The 13,721-nt window shown below is 40.5% G+C and overlaps 1 protein-coding gene across 15 annotated transcripts in view; it reads left to right on the top strand.

Annotated features, from left to right (window-relative positions):
- Nucleotides 1–13,721, top strand: part of foxp1b (forkhead box P1b) — a 150,462-nt gene that overhangs the window by 14,533 nt on the left and 122,208 nt on the right. For all 15 annotated transcript variants that reach the window (XR_006829119.1, XM_046076244.1, XM_046076255.1 and 12 more), the window contains exon 2: nt 1,770–1,867. The gene's annotated coding sequence lies outside the window, so the exon portion shown is untranslated. The remainder of the gene's footprint in view (nt 1–1,769; nt 1,868–13,721) is intronic.

Here is a 13,721-nt window from a genome sequence, read left to right as displayed (position 1 = left end):
GGCATGCAAAATGCCACAAAGTGAGAATGCTTTACAGTTGGTGTTGAACCTTATGTTGGCATCTTAGCATGCAGTATATGGGTTGTTGAGTCTTTTTTTATGCACAGATGACACAGTAAGATGTCATCCACTTAGCTGTCCCCTTTATCGTATGCCCTCCCATGCTATTTTACATGAATCCCATCCTCGTTGAATCTTCTTATCAAGTATTTTCCTAAGCTTGAGTAAGTTGTATGTGACAGACATGGCATTATTATTGACATCTTGAAACGTCGGCTGAAGTCGCTGAATGCCCTCTGTCGTTGATCTCAGTGCTCCTTTTTGAGGGGCATAGAGAAACAATAGCGCAACCATAAATCCATGGAGGGAAGCTGTCTGTTGGGATCAACAGAATTTTTGGGAGTAATGACAGAGATGCAACCGAGCAATCAGAAGGGTCTAATCTGGGTCCGATGGCAGGCCCAGGAATGTGGACTGGCTGTGGAAACAACGGCTGCACTAATGGGGTTAGTTGAATTCCACACTGGTGAATTATGAGAAGTTGGGACGTCGGGGCTGGGCTTTGTTGTGTCTGGTTGGAGAGCTACACTGCTACACACAGAAACAGAGTTATATATTTGGTTTTTGACACTTTCTCATGGAACAGGCCAATTAACTGGGAGCTGAATTGCCTTGCTGTGCGGCTGCAAACACAGCCACATTAAACAGCAAAGTGGCACACACATATATCATAGGGCAACAAGCAACACATGCAGCCATGACTCCTGTGACAGGGACAAAACCAGAAGCCATCCATTCTGCTGCCTCATTTGCATGATCTGAACTGTATCTGGAAGTCATTAGCATCTTTCCACTTGTTTATCTGGCCACAGATGAATGCATTTGAGCTTAACATCAAGTATTTGAATAAACAAAATGTCCAGCTTGTTTCAGATGTTTTTGTAGTGGTACACGTCATGCATCATGTATGTAAGAACATGTAATATTATAAATAATATTTTTTTTTAACAGAGGTGGAGACCACTGCAGGGTTTGTAGATCACTGTAAAGGCTTAACTGTGAATGCATTCTCCAGAGCACTCAGATGTGTAGCTTTGTAGTGTGTTGCAGTAGCTAAATTACCATTTGTAGTAACTATCTCATCATGTTTATGTTGTTAGCTTGTTGTAATGACATTTTTTTTTACAATGTGGTATCAGTAATGTATTTAAAATGAACTTACATATTTTTTCTTATTGGGGAACTTTGAATGCGTAAGAACAAATAAACATGATCTGTTTAATTACACTTCATTTACTTTACTGTCTATCGTATAAAAATGATTGAGAACACAAACAGCTATATCAAATTAATGCATCACAGTTTTTTATGTGGGTATTGTAAAAGTTAATTAAGGTCAACTTTGTGACATGTTTCCTGTTTTAAGGTGAGAAATGAACCTCAGAAACCAGTTAATGTGATACAAACAGTTTTTCTAGTATTTTCATGTGTGTGTCCGTCATAGTTGCATATCTGCATGTTTTGATATGAAAGATAATTTTATATGCATGTAGGCCAGGAGGTGCCAAGAGGAATCAGTGTGTCATAACATATCAAATACTTGTGGCTGATGATCACTTTTACTTTTGCCTATTCTTATGTAATTTCTGTACATGTGGGCTCATTGGACCAGGTGAAGGGGCTTTCCCCACCTTTCACTTCCTGTTTGTAATAGTTGTATCTTTCCCCTTCCTTCCTTCTCTCTCTTTCTGTGTCTCTCTCTCTGTTAGTGCCCTCTGTGAAACCCCTGTGGTCCTGCCCCCAAGACTGTGAGCTGAATTCTGATTGGAGGAATGGAGTGCCAGTCTGTCCTGCACCAGTGATCAGGGTATGTGGCAGTCCTCCCACTCACCCTGTCTCTTATTTCACACAGTAATGTGTGTGCTGTTTGTCTGTGAAGTGACTCCAAACACTGTTAAGTCTGACTATTAGGCTGTTTGAATCAGTCCATAATTAGCTTGAAGCAGATCTCAACAGATGTTTTCTGAGCATTTCATCAGTTTTATTGTTCAGCTGTTTAGGCCAGTGAGCATGGATATGAGTGATAAAGACACAAATTGTACAGATATGGGGCAGGCATTTTGGGGGAAATATCTTATTGTGATTTTACTGACCAATATTGCATTTATTTTTTTTTTGTATAAATCAAACTCCAGGACTGTTTTTGTGTAGACTGGTTCCAGGCCTATGAATCGCTGCCCACATGTCTGGATTTGCCAGTGATTTAAAAAGGTGAATGGCTGTTTCTTAGTTTTAAAAAGAGCCAATCAGGGTTACTTCACAACCAGTAATCCTGGAGGTCCTGATTCAGAGCTTTTAACCTTAAGCAGGCAGAAGTGGAAAATGAGTTGTAAAAAATATTAAAATGTTATAATGTATGTTATTTGCAACCAAGTAAAGCATTTCCAAAAAAATGTTTTCAATATTTTGTTTATTTCAGATTTTATGAGTTGTATCTCCCAGGATACGTTGCCCTATTAATTCTGAATATAGATTTTAAAATGAAAAATCTGCACTTTCAGGTACTGTGGATTGCTCAAACATATACTGAACACCATAGTGACTCTTGAGGTACAAAGTGGCATTGCAGGCAAGTACAGACTAAAGTTAGCTGGTTGGCGTGCTACCTTTAGTAAATATCACAACCATTCAATAGATTTGCATCATATTACATCAATATGTTATTACTTTCCAATTCTATTGATCTTGCAAGTTAATGCTTAGATGTTTTACACTATAATCATTATGGATTGCACCCTGGAACAAAACCTTGTCACATGGGGGTCCGTGGTCTAATTTGTGTTAGTTTTGGGGTCCCTGATGTGAAAAAGTTTGAGAACCACTGCTCTATCACTCTCATCCTCTCTCTCACTTCTATAACGTTAATCGTCTTTCTGCTGCCATAAAATGAGCTAACTGGGATGCCCTGCAGGAAAAAATATGGTTATAGTGTCATAATCTTCATACCTGAACATGAACATATCTGTTTATTAGGGGTGTCAATGACTAGAGGCCCCACGATACGATATTACCACAATACTTTTGTCACGATACGATATTATTGCGATTTTATTTAACATATTGCGATATATTGCAATTCATTACCTTTTTCCCATCTTCAAATTGTGTCACCAAAGGAAAACTCTTTTTGTCATGGACCTCTTTACATTTCAAGATGTCAATAAATCAATTGTATTTTTAAGCAGAAGTTGTAAACATTCACTGGTTCCAGATTCTCAAATGTGGATATTTGTTTTTGTTTTTTTAGTGTTTCTGAGAGAAAACTGATGTCTTTGGGTTTTGCACTGTTGGTTGGACAACACAAGACATTTTAAGACATTTCCTTGGGCTCAAGGCATTTTTCACTATTCATAGACATTTTGTAGACCAAACAATTAATCAATTAATTTGGAAAATAATTGGTAAATGAATTGATAATGAAAATATCCGCTGCAGCCTTAATAGGCATGTCATTTTGTTTGATCTTCGAGGTTTATGAATTTGAATATTACACCTATATTTGCCAACCTTTGCCAGTTGAAATTGTGTAGTAACAGTAATAGTAATATTAATAATAAATACAGCTAATTGCACCCCTGAAATCAATTAAATATTTGATATCTGTTAATACATTATACCCTCTACCTGAATGTTGCACCGTCAGCTGCTTTGTGTTCGTGACCCTCCTTTGTTTTTTAATATCTCTGGCGTACTGTCGTATTTCTGTCCCTCTGTTCACCTCTCTCGGCCCTGGCAGCCCTGATTGGCTGAACACTTTCTGCACTATAGTTTGGCTTCTTGCCAGCCGTGCTGCCAGTGGCTGCGGTGCCCCCTGATCAGAAGAGAATGTGACATTTGTGCAGAGGTAATGGAATCTGCGTGCAATTAAATCTCTGACTGTGAAGAGGAGTCTATCTCATCCCTGCTCCCCCCAACTCCTGCCATTGCAAGCAGCAGGGGGGGTCAGGCACGATGATGAAACCTTTCCCAGCAGGCCCCTCTCCGCACTCTCTTTCCCAATCTCCATGTCAGGTTGTGTTTTTTAACTTTGCCGCACTAGCCCTGCCTCTATCTGGCAATTAATTACAGAAAACGTCCATTAGGAATCTCTCCAAATGTTGTGTAAGAATTAATATTCAATTATAAGAATTACATTACAGGGCTGCATCATTACAAATGCTTTAATGAATTCTGCTGCAGGTGACAGTTGTTATTTTGTGGTGACTGTTGTTTGGTGGTTAAGCATGTTTTGATGTATTTTTGCATGGGGAGTGGTAGAGAGGAAGAAAGTGAGGCAGAGGGCAGATTTATGCATGGTTGAGCAGAGGGTCATATCTCTCTATTTCTCTTTCTCTGCTGCCCTGCCACTACACTTAACGCCTCATTTGTGGGCTTTGTGGCCAATGGCTTGAGTCTGTGATCTGTTGCCATAAAAGGCAGCATTTTCCTCTCTGCTGATGGGGCACTTGCTTGTGGGTTAATACTAGACCCCCTCTACAGGCGGACTCATATCTAATGGATATGTGTATCCCCATCAGGATAGCTCATAAACATAAAACTCTCTGCTGCCATTGTACTTGGTGTAACTGGTTGGGAAGGACAGAGCCACGCCATGCAAGCATTTCCCTTGAACTGGTGTAGGAGTAGTTCCTATCTGTGTTCTTTGTCCACACTGGGTGGACAGAGATGCAGGATATCCAGGTCAAGGTTTGGCTAAATCCTCCCTGTCGTTCACACCCTGTGTGGGTCTACCTAAATGGCACAATGTTAGTTCATACCTCTCTTCAGATCAGACACTGGACTCAATATGAATATTAAATTGGCAATGCATGTTCCAGTTCATTTAAACAATGAAAGATTACATTTTATTTTTCACAACGCTGCTGCCAAATGTCAGCTTTAATACGACTGTTTTTCTGTCACGTTCAACTAATTTTTTCACATTCAGCTTCCCCGGTAATGTATTTTGTCATGATGAATTATTAATGTCAGGGAGTGTTGTCTCAGAAAATAAGAGGGTCACTCTGTTTCTTCTTTGTTCTTCACCCAAGGGTTAATTTGAACCAACATTCAAATGAACCTCCCTATTTCCTCGCTGCACTATGGGTCGTAATGAAAACTGCTGGGTCTTAACTTTATTCACTAACGTCCTGCTGAACAAATACAACACTATTCCTCTTGGCTCTCTCTGTTTTCCTCTGTTGCAGATGGCTTTGCTGTGTTGCGTGATACACAGGAAAAGGCTTTGCTTGGGGAAGGCGAGAGAAAGAGGCTTACTCCATTAGTGTGATTCGAATGGTGAATTAGATCAGTCTGACAGATAGATGCGGAAAATTGTTTTAATTGTATAATTATCTGTGGCTAGCCACTTGTGCGGAAAAGTGCTGTGATGTTGTTGAAGGCCAGGGAAGAGCACATTTTGGCCTTTATGTGCTTATTTTGTCTTTGTACAGGAAATGAACAACAATTGGGGGTCCTGAGGATAAAATATAAACACACCCAAACTCGCAGACACTCACACTCCCCCTGGGCAGGTTGTGGCGTGCTCAGTGAGATGCTGTGTCTGGCCAGTGAGCCTTTTCCTCAGGCAAATAGGAGGGCGCCTGTAACTGTCTGATCAAGATGGCACAACTTAACACAAATGTAACAGCTATGCAGAATGGCTCACTTAACACTGCTGGCGCTTTGAAGAGAATGAGAGGCCCAATAACTCGCTTAATTACATTCAGCTGATTTCTGATAATATATAAAATTCAAGACTACAGACAGATGCCACGGACTCTTTATCTCTGTCACTTGGTCTGAACTGTTTTTTTTTGTACTGCAACACCGTCCCATGAACTAGTTTGCATGAAGTACCTATCTAAACTGCCAGTTTGGTTGGAAAATAATCCTGTCTTCCCGTTTCAAACAGTAAGGAGCTACTTCACTGAAACAAACGTCTTGTTATGTACAGGCTCAGAAGGTAGAGCGGGTCGTCCACTAATCAGAAGGTCTGCAGTTTGATCCCCGGCTCCTTCAGTATGCAAGTGTCCTTGGGCAAGATACTGAACCCCCCCCGCCATTGTGTGTGAGTGTGTGTGAACGTTAGTTCTTTTCTGATGTGCAGTTGGCACCTTGCATGGTAGCCTCTGCCATCAGTGAACGAATGGAGTGAAAGTGTCATGTATTGTGAAGCGCTTTGAGTGGTCGGAAGACTAGAAAGGCGTTTTACCATTTAACTACAAGACTAATTTAGCTTAGTCTTACTTTCTTCATCCTTTATCCTCAGATCACAGTTTTTATGGTTTTGAATAGAAGTAGTCTCCCATTGCATGCTTTGCACATGGAATGTCATCACTGTTAAAGCAGTAAACTGCTTAGAATTAAATATCGTGACTGTTTTAACAAAGGTTTTGTCTACGGATTAAACACTTTAGGACTAGGACTTTCCTCATCTTAATTCCATTTGACGAATATTTTGCAATTTATCAGTGAAAAAATGTGTTGATTTAATTTTGTAAACATATGTATTACCCTGTTTGGTGTCCTCGAAATATAAATTATGCACATTTCTATATGACCATTTTGATGATAGTGACCATTACATTTAGAACATACAAGCACCCATACAGAAAGCATGTAGATGTGGCTCGCAGTGTTGACAAATCAGTTACTGAATGATTTTTTTTAAGCCTGGTGGGCAAAACTAAGCCCACGGCAAACACTGCGCTGCAGTCAGCAACTGCCTGCAATTTTCAGCTCAACTCATTCAAGTGTAGAAAAACAATGCAAGAAGTGCTGTTAGGACTGTTGGCCAGGATGCTCTTAGTTGAAAAGTAGAAATGGGACATAGGACAACAGTATAAGCAGTAAATGGAACTGCTGCCATATCAGTTCCATTCACTGAGTGGTTTCTGTTCCTGGTTTTGCAAAGCATTTTATCACATAATTCGCTGTTTGGTTTGTCATCACAACAAGCAGGCCTTTAATATTTAATCAAATAATAGATATTAACATACTGAGCTGGTCTGATAAGAGTCTTGCAACACAAAGCAATTCATGAACTGAGAGCTTGTCATCTTTCAGTTGTTGCCTTCGTCACGCTCTGTTGTTCAGTTGCATCTCCTGCGATAATGCACTGGGGATAAGCAGGTAACAAGGCAGCAGCGCTCCTTTGAGGATGTTGCGCGTGGCTTTGAATGTGTCGCACAATACTCCATAAACGGAGGGGGAGTATCACCAAATGGTGATTTCCCAGCTACACAGGGAGCCTCCTCCTGGATAATGTAGTAATGAAAGGTGACAGGAAGGACTCAGGGTCTGGTGCGAAGCCGGGGCGGCTGGTCAGAGCAGGAGAATAGGAAACAGTGTGCAACCGGGCTAAAGTGCAGTGAGAAGCAAATTAAAGCTCATATCTGCCATCTCCCTCGCCTCCCTGCACTTTCCTGTTTGGACTTGAAGGTGATTGGGAGCCAAGGCGGTGACAGTTGACGGAAGCTACGCGGAGGAGAGAGTATTTATTTACAGTGAGATGCAGCGATGCTTGTTCAGGATGCGGTTTCACGCAGGATGTACCCCCCCCCCCCCCCCCCCCCCCCCCCCCCCCCCACACACACACACACACACACACACACACACACACACACACACACACACACACACCCCTCCTCCCATCTTTCGCATCTCCACCCTCACACTACAATCCCCAGGTTTGATCAAGAATGGGAAGTGGGTTATTGGGGAGGAGGGGTTGGCCTGTTGCAGGCTGTATTGTGTAAGAGGCTGGGTCTGGATACAGCCAGCAGAGAGCTCACTCAGCATGCCTTCCTGCCCGGCCCAGGAGGTGGTATCAAAGTCATCACTGAGAAAAAGGAGGGTGAAGCATTAAGATCGCATTGTGTGACAAAAATTGTCTTTGGTGTTATAGAAAAAGGAAAACAGTGATCTGTGTTTGAAGTAGAGCTAATGAACAGAATTGAGCAGATGAGAAAAAAGTACAAAAGAGAGTATGCGTACCCTGCCAGGAATTCCACCTTGTAAAGCTGAGGTTGGGGGGGGGGAAGTTGACTGTGTAAATCCCAGTAATTACACTGTACACTGTGGTTGCAGTGCAATTACCTTTGTCGTCACCTTACACCTTACAATATTCACATTACGGTAAACTGCTAAGTTTAAAGATTTAAGTGTGTGCAACATTATTTTATACCACCCAAGAGTAGATATGCAGAAATTACACTACACAGATTGACAATAGAATTGAACATATAGCAGACACAACTTTTCACCTGGCCAAGTGCTGCCATCTCTGGCTTTCATCTGGTGGGATATTGAGTAGTAAACATGCGAGTGTGCTGAAAAGGTGAGCTGTTCAGATCTTTGCCCAGTAGCTGTCATGTCGGCATTAATCCTCCCAAAGTTTCAAAGGCAGGTTTTATGACCTGCCTTACGGCCTCATCTGTGTGGACAGCGGCATCTAAACTCTGGAGAACCTGCCACATAAAACGCACATCTGTTAAAGCCTAAATTGCAAAACAGCCCCCGCGTGTCCAGGCAGCGTTAAGTTAATAATACACTAAAAGTACAGCTTATAACACTCCCCGCAGCAACAGCAGCAGTGATTGTCTTAAATTCTCTTCTTTTGATCAGCTCTTGTATCTTTTTTTCCCATTGTGATTTTATGTAATTTTTTTTAGGTTTTTGACCTTCAGAGAATATGCACTGTAAATTATCTTTCTGACATGTACAATTTCTCAGTCTCTCATCTTTCTCAGTCTGGTGTCTGTATAGTCAAGATGACTGTAGAAAACTAGCAGTGATTTTGCTGGATTTGGTTTAGATATAAACAGTATATATTTTTATCTATTTAATTTTACAGTTATGGTGAAGCAGGCGTTGCCATCCCATCTGAAATGCACGTTTGATAATAATTCAGAAGAAGAGTGAACATAGGCCTCTTTGAAATGCCTGCTTAAAATCTACTTTGTCACTGCAATGTTTCTGACTGAATTCCTGAAAGAAAGTGCTGAAAACTGAGCTACGTTTGGATACACTCAAAGGGTAAATCTGTTATTTTTAAACTTGGGCCCTATATTATTATTTTTTTAATTTACATCAGCCGACATCTTTGAAATCCTTGCGGGCAATTGTGCCCAAAAAAAGTACGTCCACTTAAAGTGCTTGTTTTTGCCACTGACAGGCTTAAATTGTTATTCTAAGGGTCTGACTTCATTATGGAAAGGATCCCTAAAGAAATAGACCTTTTTGTTAAACAGTAAAATGACTTAAATCTTATTGCAACAAATGACCCCTTGCGAGATTTCAGGGTGAGACTTTTCTTTGAGCGAGACTTCTGTTTCTGGTTAAACAAAAAAGTTAGTATTCCTTCACAGTAAATTCTATCTCTGTAGGGATCCCTTCCGTAATATTTTCAGATAATTGCCTCCAAGGATTATGTTGCAGCCATTGCTTCCCGTATCATGGATGCCGACTGAGGCAATCTGCTGGAACAGTTCCAAAACGTTTTGTACATAGTAGTCATATAGAACCCAATAAATGTAAAAATAGGGCCCAGGTTTAAAAATACTGGAATTACCCTTAATTTGAGTCAGCTTTTAGTATCACTAGTTAACATTGCTTGGTCAGTTGCTGCGTTCCATTTACCTCGGAAGTCGGAGGTCGGAGCTGGGAATGACGTCACACCCGAGTTGACGGCGTTCCAGTTACAAATCGTAAAAACCTCGCTTGGCCAGCTGTTTGTTTACAACTAGCCAGGTTAGCTATTGATACGACGGTTGATTGAAAAAACGCATTTTGCGGTATTTACTCACACTAAACACTGTAGCAACACGTCCACAGACAGCAGCTGGACAGCACTTTGTGTACGAACATTTATAGTCACAAGTACACAGAAGTGCTAATAAATTGTATAAACTACAGCTTTCACTAACTGTTGATACCCCGACAGCCATCTTGGATCACAAAGTCGGGGTAGTGCGGTTCTCCCGACTTCCCGAGTCGGAAATCCAACTTCAGGGGGCGTTCCAGTTGAAAGTTCCAACTGGGAACTCGGAAAAAAGTGTTTCATGTGCACAGTAAGGCCTGGCCACTCCCTTTACATTAAACAGCTTAATTTTGAGTGACAGAATGACAGACAAATAGCGATAAATACGAAAATAATAAAGAATTGCTGTGTTGCTAAAAAAAAATCATGAGTACTAGTCTAGTAGCTTTACCAAATACTGGCAAGTATTGTGCTCAGTCTTGAGGTTTAATACCACAGCTCTAATATATGAGGTACTTTTCACAGATCTGTGAGTGATGCAATATATGCAGCAGTTACAGGGACACAGTTATTACGCACTTTTGCGAGTGCATTCTCTTAAAGAGGAAGTGTGGTTTCTCTCCTAAAGGTATTCAATCACTGCTCCTGTCAGTGCATTAAGAGTCCCATGTACTGTATGTTGATCTGCGCCCTCCCTTCATCTGCTACCCCTGTTGCTTAGCTGTCTGCTAGTCAGTTCTTCCAGGGGAAAGGTACTTAGCTATGGACCTAACAGAAACAACACATGAGGGAGGGAGGGATACACCAACAAAACAACATCAATCTCAGGGGTGATTTGAGTTCTGTTCAAAGGCATTTGGCATGTAACCCGAGGGAGAACCCCCTTGCAGTTCTGTCATGTACACAGCGTAGGGGGCCAGGCATTCACCCACCATTCTTGACAGGCAGATATTGTTGGTGAGCGTGTGGGGGTCTTAACAGAACTACAGTAATTATCAAATTGTTTTATTGATATTTAATTATTTACATTGCAGTAAATATTGAGATAATACTTGATCAAAATTTACTTGGGTTTTTGTGGTGCTGTCAAAGTAATTGTGACATTTTTGAGAATTGATCTTTGGTCAGTGTTGCGTTATCACCAAAGGTTTTGATGGTTATTGATTCTTGGAATGTCATTCGGTTTAGCAGTGATGAATGTGAAGCTACTGTAGAGTTGCAGACTCAAGTCTCTGTGAATGGTGACAACCTGGGATTACCTGTGACAGCAGTTTTAGTTGTTGGTTGTTTAGTTGTTTGGTATGGGTTGATTCTTTGATCAGTAGAACATGGTTCTCCTTTATATGAAAGCACATTTAAGAGCTACATAGTATAGTACCGCCTGTTGTAGTACTTTTGACCTATTCTGTATGTTTTTATATATTGGAGTTAAAAGATGTGTCTTCAATTTTAATGAGTTAAGAACATAAAGCTTCTTTCCATTCATAAACAAAACTAACCCTGTTCAAAAACAAGTTACAGTCAAATAAATTCCACATTGTATTGTAAGTGTTTTAGCAGGTCAGAGGGTCTACAGCACCTGTTACTGCTAAAGGCACATGGGGAAGAGTCTTTGAGAATCTACAATCTACAGTTTCTATTCATTCTTTTATGTCCTGTGATTGTGTCTGTAATTGATCATGACAACGTGATTACATCTTGCATGAATTGAAAAAGATTTGTTATTTATTGCGATAGCAAAGGCTCTATTTGAGTGTAAGCTGGGTCTTAGCCTAATTGATGTTTTGGAAGATGAGCTCAATTGGATGAGTCATTAGGCCTATTACCAGAGTTTTATTAAATGCCCCCATCCAAAAAAAAAATCCGTTGTGGAATATTTCCTTCCTAGAATAACAGGAGGTTAGATTGGTAAAAGGCAAATAATATATGTGTGAGATTGATCAGTGAGTAGCGACCCCATTATCTCCTGAGATGTTAATTACACTCTGCTCAGCTTGCATGTCAAAAGGCAGATAATTGAAGAAGGTAAAAGATGTGCCACACTTTATTTATGCTTTCACTTGGAGCTAGTAGAAGATCGTCTCTTTCTTTTGTGCTTTTTATTCCGCCTCTTTTTTCTCTCTCCTTTTCGTCCATGATGTATTTATTGTTGGGTAATATTACATTGTCAGAGTTGATCATTTTGCAAGGATATTATTCATAATCATTACCATGGCCTGTGTGTGTTGGATACACACGAGAATCTTCTGTCCTGTCTCTGGATGTCACAGCTTTTTAACATGATTTAGATGAACTTAAATTCAAGACCTTTAAATGTCTTGTACTTTTTGTCAAATACTTTTTCAGACTTTAAGATCTCTCTGTTGCATTTGTCTTATTCTGCTAATTTCCAGCTTGATTTTACTTTAACATTCAACAGCTTTTTATACATATTTGAAATGTAAGCCTGCAGTCAGAAATGCAGTCATGCTCCTTATAGACCCCCAAGTGGAGAGCAGTTCCCAAGTTGTAATTCATCTCAATTTAAATTTCAGTTTATGTTGAAAAATAGTGTTACAACAATCTCAAATTTGTTTAGTTGTTGTTGTAATCAAAAATCTGTGACAGTGACAGAGACTGTAGCTGCTAGACGATTACATCAAGGGCAAACTTTAAACAAGAAAGAAAGAAAGGGGATGGAAACATTTTGGGAAAGTCTTAGTACTATACTTAGTATCTGCCAGAGAGATCCTCTGAAACACACACTGAGGTGAGAGGGTGCAAAAAGCATGAGAAACCCAATAAAAGCTTTTTAAACATTGTTTTTGTTTTGAGTGCAGTTTCCCCACCTTGGTATCTTGGTGTCTGTAAACTTCCTATTGACAGTAAATAAGCCATAGGGGACATGCTGTACTTAAAAAAAAAAAAATCTTGTTTGTCATTTCGCATGCTTATAGAGATAGCGTCAAAACTCTGTTTCCTGTGGTTTCCTGTGGAGAACTGTGGTGTGTCTGTGTGCTGCAATTTACAAGTGCACGTGAACGCTGTCTGCACTCCCAAAAGCGAATGTACAACATATTCACTCTCACGCACACGCACACGCACACGCACACGCACACGCACACACACTCCTTTTCTCAGTTCTGTGTTGTCATCATAACTTGGTGTGAAGCATCAAGGGTGTGGCCAGAGTGTGGTCATCACATCTCCGGGGCTGATGGACAGTTGATGCACAGTTGAAGCACGGATGATTTAGTGCATCACCTGGTGGACACTGCTAAGAATGAGCTCAGCATGACGGGAAACCACCTTCAAAACACTGGGATATACAGTCTGGTGACCAAACCACTGTACCTGGCTTAAGATGGTGACATCTATTTCTGGTTTTGGAGTTTACTTTCACTGATATATCTCAAATGTAAGTCGCTTTGGATAAAAGCGTCAAATGAGTAAATGTAAATGTCATTGTATGTATATAAGAAGAGGCAGCAAGACTTCACTGATGTTTTTGTTGAAAGCATTGAAATAAACTGTTTAAAGCCCTCCTCTTCCTACCAAGTACAGTGATGTCGGGTTAGTACATCGAGGTAGTACAAGTTCATCAGGAGTGGTAAGGCCCCCACCTTTACTTTACTTTGTCTGACCAGTATCTAAAATCCATTAGTATCTTTCCAATTGCCAGCAGACCAGAAGGCTCCATAAGGCAGACAATGAACTTCATTGGATTTAAAGTTTTTATGGTATTAAGTTTGAAGTGTTTTTCTCATTTTGGCCACTTTTTGTTTGCCAGAGAAAGACCTCTGCTCTCTCGGATCCCAGCGAGCAGTATTTTGCTGTGGCAGTGCAGTCTTATCTGCGCTTGAGGTCTGTACTTTAATGGGCTTTATTGATCTAAACAACATCAGGGGTTGCGGTGATGTTATTAAGGCAGAGATAACTT

This window comes from Micropterus dolomieu, linkage group LG18 (genome assembly GCF_021292245.1).
Source record: "Micropterus dolomieu isolate WLL.071019.BEF.003 ecotype Adirondacks linkage group LG18, ASM2129224v1, whole genome shotgun sequence".
Taxonomy (NCBI): domain Eukaryota; kingdom Metazoa; phylum Chordata; class Actinopteri; order Centrarchiformes; family Centrarchidae; genus Micropterus; species Micropterus dolomieu.
Note: the sequence above shows the minus strand (reverse complement) of the source record. Positions and strands in the feature narration are given on the sequence as shown.